Below are 6,852 nucleotides of genomic sequence, written 5' to 3'. Positions count from 1 at the left end.
CGTCCCAACAAATTTGTGGCAGGCTATCCATTTTTCATTCCATCTAAGAGAGAATGGCGTGCGGCGGGATGAAACCAAGTGGATCACCTAGAGGATACTCAGGGCTTTCAGAAAAGTCACCAACCCTTCACTTACCCCCAACAGGTGCATAGCTATTGTCTAGAAAGTAAAATGGCCGTTTTGTCGAAAAAAGCGTCCAAGGCATATGAGCTTGGTGGGTCAAAAAAATTGCACCAGTTAGAGGGCTCGCCGGGCTTTCGGCCGTATCATCAATCACCCGTCTAATACCATTCGAGGCATGGAAATCGCCCAAAAACTATTTTGTAGTTTTTCGTGTCACCCTTTGGCGGCCATTAGCACCTAAACAGGGTGCACTGAGTGGCGTGGGAATGGAATGGGTGCACTATATAGACCAAATGGGTACATGTAAGCTCGTTAATTAGAGGCATTAATCACCGATAAGAATTGAACAGGAAGTACTTATAATTTTACTAACAACATACCGCCGTTCTAAGCTATTCAAGAGAGATCCCTGTTTGCAGAAATATTGAGTTATTAGCATAGTGCTCGGAACCGCTTACTATTGTACCTTTAGAGCACAAGACTCATTCCACTACATTAGCAAAACCCGTTATCCGAGGTTTTCTTCCTGGTTTTATACAGATTTCTTTTTGATTATACTGCTGAAGGAATTGAAAGCAATATGTGGGCCTCTCTTGTGCTCGATAACTGTAGCTGAAATATACTTTGACCATAAACTTTTCCTATAACTTTCTATATTCTACTAATTGAAGCTGTGCCCTGCGCCCTTTAACAAATTTAAATTATTCGAAATTTGTATTTTCGTTTGTACTACATTTTGAACGAGATATTTCTTATTTTTTTATGCTCCTATCACTTTCAATCTCAATTGCTGTGCGCTGTTATATAACTGACATGCATAATTACTACTCTAATCACTATGCATGCCGCAATTGCCACATCTGTGCATGCATGTGTGTGTTGTTGCTGTTGTGGGAATTATTATTGTCTGAATTTGCCGATGAAGAGCTCATTTTCGTAAACTGCTTGTTTTGCCGTTGCTGACGGTTGCTGCTGTTGTTTTTGTTGTTGTTGTTATTATGTGATTTCCGTCTAAACAATACAACTGTTTATTTGTAGACAATTTCATTTTCATTGCATACTTTTGTGCGCTCATTTAAGCATCGAAAGATAACTGAATTAAATTGTGTCTAATTTGCTTTAGCATAATATGCGGCGCGCAAGCACACTCACACACTTACAAACACACACATTAACAATTATATGCAAATACAGTTATAACTACATTGTTGTTTGTGGGTTTTGTTTGCGTTCGCATTTGATTGCTTGATTTTGTTGTTGTTGTTGTTGTTGCGGTCTTTGCAGCAGCAAATTTGTTTGCTTATATTAAATATGCCGTTATATGTGCACACGCACACTCATACACATACATGCCATTTTAATGTCTATATAATTTCGCATTGCCGAGGCGAGTTCATTTGTTGCTGCAACAAAAACAAGAACAGTGTGTTTGGCGTTTAATTGCACACACTCGCAATACAAATGAAGTGAGTGTACGTGTGTGTGTGTGTGTGCTGTGTATGTAGGTCAGTGGCTCCTTTGCATGCATGCAGTTTAATTCCACTGAGAATTTATTGAGTCAAAGCCACAATTATGAGCAACAGAAGTTCATTTATTTGTCAAATTACATATTTATTATGTAAACATTTGCACATTAACTTGCCTTGTGTTTTGTTTTGTTTGTTGTTGTTGTTGCGCTTACAAGCACTCGCACACAATTTATTTGCACATTCGCAATTTGAAAATGCATTGCCCGAAATGAAATTAAGTGTTATCTAATTGAAAGCTTGTTTCCGATAATTGTGTAATGATCGTTCGGCTTCGGTTGTGAGCTCAAATATTTACAAAATTTCTCTGGTAATTTATGCGCATAAATGCATTTTTAATTAACAACAAATGACTGTACAAATATTTATTTGGTTACTTTGCAAATCATTTTGCACTTGGAATTTCAATTTGGAAGCAATGAGGTGTGTCTTCAATCCGGGTTGGCTGGCCATATGTGTGGTGGAATTATAAGCAAATTAGCTAAACTGAAAGAATATGATTCAAAATTATTAATTTCTTATTATTTAATTACAAAAACAACGTTAACTTCCGTTGCATCGAAGCTGTACTACCCTTCTCAAAGAAATTTCTATAGAAGAACTTGATTCGGTCGGTTTGTATAGCAACTATATGCTATAGTGATCTGATCTGGAAAATTTCTTCACATATTCCAGAGTTGTCATAAGAAATAATCTGTGCCGAATTTCGTGAGGATACATTGTCAAATAAAAAACTTTTCATACTAGTAATTTATTCCGAAGGTTCAATTTGTATAGCAACTATATGCTATGATCATCCGATCTGCACCATTTCTCCGGAGATTATACTATTGCTTTGGACAATAAGCCATGCCAAATTTCGTGTAGAAATCTTGTCAATTAAAAAAGTTATCCATACCAGTAATTTATTCCAATCGTTCAGTTTGTATGACAACTATACGCTATAGCGATCCGATCTGCACCATTTCTTCGGAGATGACACCACTATTCTGAACAATAACCCATGCCAAATTTCGTGAAGATATCTAGTCAAATAAAAATATGTTCATACTAGTAAATTGTTCCGATCGTTCAGTTGTTTGCCAGCTATATGCTATAGTGGTCCGATATCGGCTATTTAGAAAAATGAGCAGCTTCTTGCTGAGAAAGGGACGTAAGCAAAATTTCGGATGCTTTTCTCAGAGATTTCAATATTACCCGCAATTTTTTCTTCCTATCTCAATATTATTTTCTACCTAATAAAACCTTATCCCTGCTTAACAAATTTGCTAACGCTGCAGGTTTAATGAAAGTAGTTCCAAATATTTCAAAAAATATTCCTTTATATACTATTATCTCGGCAACCAACATCTTGTGACTTTTTAAGTCCTTCAGGCGCTGCTACTAGAGATTTTTCTCTTATACCGTACTCTATGACCAATCTTACATAGTACAGTTCTGAAATTCTTCGATCTTCTAATATGATAATTTGAGTAAAAATTCGTTAATAATACTTCTGTATCCCACTCAATCGGCCCACAAAATTGGGTGTTCAAGTAGTACACTAGCTGGTCTTTTCGCTGGCATGTATCTGACCAAAGTATAATCATACAGGTTTTTCAGTCCATTATCGCACAAAATTAAAGATTATGCTTCACTTACTCATAGACAATGCTATTTCCTCTAACATAAAATAAAGTGGAATGTTGCAAGAATGTGAACACTTGTGCCTTGTTGTATGGGCTGTAAGAAATCTGCTACTATGATTGCGAACAAGGAGGGTTCATTGTATATTGTTGCCGTTCGCTGCTCCTCAGTATCCTGGTTGTTAATAATTCCACGCCGCAAGGAGCAACTAATTCTTTAAAACCACAAATAGATTTTATAAAAAGTTGACTACACGATTTTAACAAACTGCGTCGGTTTCGAATATCAAGAATGCTAGTCAAAAATCGAGTACGAGTATAATATGATTAATCAAACATCCGATACTTTGGTGGGAAAATTTATTCTAAATGTAATTTCTTTTTTGTTTTTCAATGCATTCTTTAATATTAGAAGCATATAAGCATAAAATAATATAATTTCAAAGTGCTTCCTATTTCGTGTTGGACAATTTCAATACTACTTTAACCAGAGAACATAAAATGTTCTATGCTTTAACACTCTGTTCTTGGGATGATTCCTTGAAAAGGACACCCTGTGCTAATTTCGCCGCAACTCTACACGAATTGCTTTCGATTGGATAGTGCAACCAAACTGCACTTCCTGCACGACTTTTACACCCTCGATGTTGCTCTTTCAAATCTGCTTAAAAACATCCTATAAAATTATAAGTAAGAAAATTTCTATATAGCAAGCTAACTCAATGAACGGGGGTTGGTAAGGATGTTTAAGAATTCCACTCTCCAAAAACAACTTAACTGCTTTATCTTACATTTCACTCACTTTGTGTCACAATTTGCTCAAATTCAGTGCCGCGCCTGTGCATTAGTTTGGCAATCAACCATAAGTTATTCAAATAAAATGAATCAAACTGTTTGAATATATTTAGAGATTTAATAGTTCAAATGGAAACCGGATATTAAACATAACGTAAGGAATGGTTTGAAGAGTCTCATCGCAAAGACCAGAGGAAGTATATTGATATAGGGATACAGAGACTATTCACTCATTTCGACAAAATACCTTATTAGACTAGAAGAAAATAAAAGAACATGGATACGAGTATATCCATTGGCATTGAATTTTCCAAATATTTCTTAATTGTGATGTTATCGTCTATAGCACAAGTATATGTCTAAGAAAGCATTAAGACCTCATGACTATTCATGAGTTTGTTAGGAGAATTCAATCCAATTAGTTATTTAGCATTATCTCTTTTCAATACATATAAAGTCAGAAAAGGTTTCTTGTAAAAGTTTTAACAGAGAATGTATGTACATATATTATATGAATAAACTACATACATACATAATCTATATTCTTTGGTTTTAAGTCTCAGCGGTGGTGCATGTAAAAAAAACCGCATGATAGAAAAAAGCTTACAGGATTTGCGCTTTTAAAAAGCTCTATGGAAAACATGTGGATTAAAAACTACGAGAAAACTTTCAAAAAGCTTCAATAATTTTGCATTGTGCTTTTTTCAAAGCTTTCAAAGGTTCTTTTATTGGAAAACTGGTTTTGGTTTTATGCTAACGTTGTTGCAGCAAAGCTTTAGAGTTCGTATTGAATGGAAGCAAGTAGGTTATTGTTTCAAATAATAAACATAAGATGACGCCCAAAGCAAATACCTAGAACTTGTACGGCAGGAAATTTATAAAAAATTAATTTTTCTTTTTTACAATTTTTTAGTGAAAGAGAAAACATGGCCCTTTTTGAATAGAATAGAAATAAATTGAGTTTGGCACTGCAAACTAAGGTCTTTTGTATTTTTCCCGGTATCACACAGACGATGAAATCTATTTTCGGATATATTGTATGCCTCTACAGATTGCTGTGTACAGTAGAACTTCCGGCTTCATGTCACTTTTCACCTTTGTGAAGTTATAAACCAACTTTTAGCGACTTTGCACTGCATAATATAAACTTTTTAGCAGTTTTCTCTTGGAAAACATTCCTGTTTTAATTAAGACGAGAAGAGGAACTGAAAACTTAACAGATCAATTGAAAAGTTCACAAACCTGAACCATCGTTGGCACTACTCGTATTAAGCATATATGAGTTTTTGTTAGTATTAACTTTCAAAGGATGTCGGATCATTGGTTTATGAATTATAATTTCATTTTGAGTGAAACAACTTTTTTATGTGAAACAATCCATTTTGTGAAAAGAATTCCATGTGTTGATAAAATATTTCTTTTCGAAACGAAAGAATACAGTTGAAGCAAAAACTTGGCTTGATGACGAGTTTCTGGAGGTTTCCTCAGGTAGATCAATCATGAAGAATTGGCTTGCTAAGTTTAGACCGAGCACCGAGGTCGGTGAACGCCCAAAAGAGGTTGTTCCCGACAAAAACAACAAAAAAGTGCACAATATAATTTTGGATGACTCTAGAGTGAAGTTGTTCCTGATAGCAGGCACTCTAAAGATATCAACTGAACATGTTCATCATATCTTTCACGAATATTTGGGTATGAGAATGCTCTTGCATAGTAGGTGCTGCGCGAGCTCACTTTTGACCAAAAGCAACGAAGAGTTGATGATCTGAAACAGTATTTGGAGGTGTACAAGCGTAATAAATCCCACTTTTTACAGCGGTATGTGACAATGGATGAAACGTGGCTCCATCATTTCACTGCGAATTCCAATCGACAGTCAACACAGTGGCCTGTACAAGATGAACTCGCTCCAAAGTGCGGTGAAAGGCAACAGTCGGCTAGTAAGGCTATGACGTCTTTATTTTAAAATGCACTTGGAATAATTTTTATGGACTACCTTGAAAAAGGAAGGAGCATCAACAGCGACTATTACATAGTCTTATGGGATCGCTTGAGGGACGAACTCGCTGAAAAACGGCCGCGTTTGCAGAAAACGAAAAAAAGATAATGCTACTCCACCAATTATAGTGTCACAAGTCAGTCAAAACGAAAGGAAAAATCCATGAATTGGATTTCAAATTGCTTCCGTATTCACCGTGTTCTTCTAACCAGACTCCCAGCAACTATTTGCTGTTCTCAGATCTCAAAAGAATGCTCGCTGGGTAGAAAGTAGCCAGAGACTTTTCAATTGACCCATTAGCTATTGACTTGTTGTTGTTTGAACGACAGAAAAATATACACATTTTCTTAAGAGAAGCAAATGCGCGGTAATAACACCTTGGCAAACTTAGACTAAACAAAGCCGGGACTGAGTCCTAAAAAATAACAATATTTGAATATGAGTTTCGAGTTTTAGAGTCAAATTTCATATTTTTTGATGAACCATAAATCTTTGTACTAACAAATTTCCAGAAGATTCTTGAGCAACCTGGAAATAAAGGAAAGCAAAAAAGAAATGAAAAAACAAGACCAAGAGCAATTGTTCCGAGGGCACAACCACACATTCCATAGTCATAATAATTAACCACTACTTAAAAAGAGCTCAACTTTTATCAGCGGCTAGTAACTAGGCTTTTCATTATTTGGTTTCCTAATGTCCTTCTTCTGAAATGTTCTTCACCGCAATTTCACGTTGACCGTTAGACCGTTAGTGCGCATTTGACGCGACGTATTTAAATAGCCGA

This window comes from Bactrocera dorsalis, chromosome 1 (genome assembly GCF_023373825.1).
Source record: "Bactrocera dorsalis isolate Fly_Bdor chromosome 1, ASM2337382v1, whole genome shotgun sequence".
Taxonomy (NCBI): domain Eukaryota; kingdom Metazoa; phylum Arthropoda; class Insecta; order Diptera; family Tephritidae; genus Bactrocera; species Bactrocera dorsalis.
Note: the sequence above shows the minus strand (reverse complement) of the source record.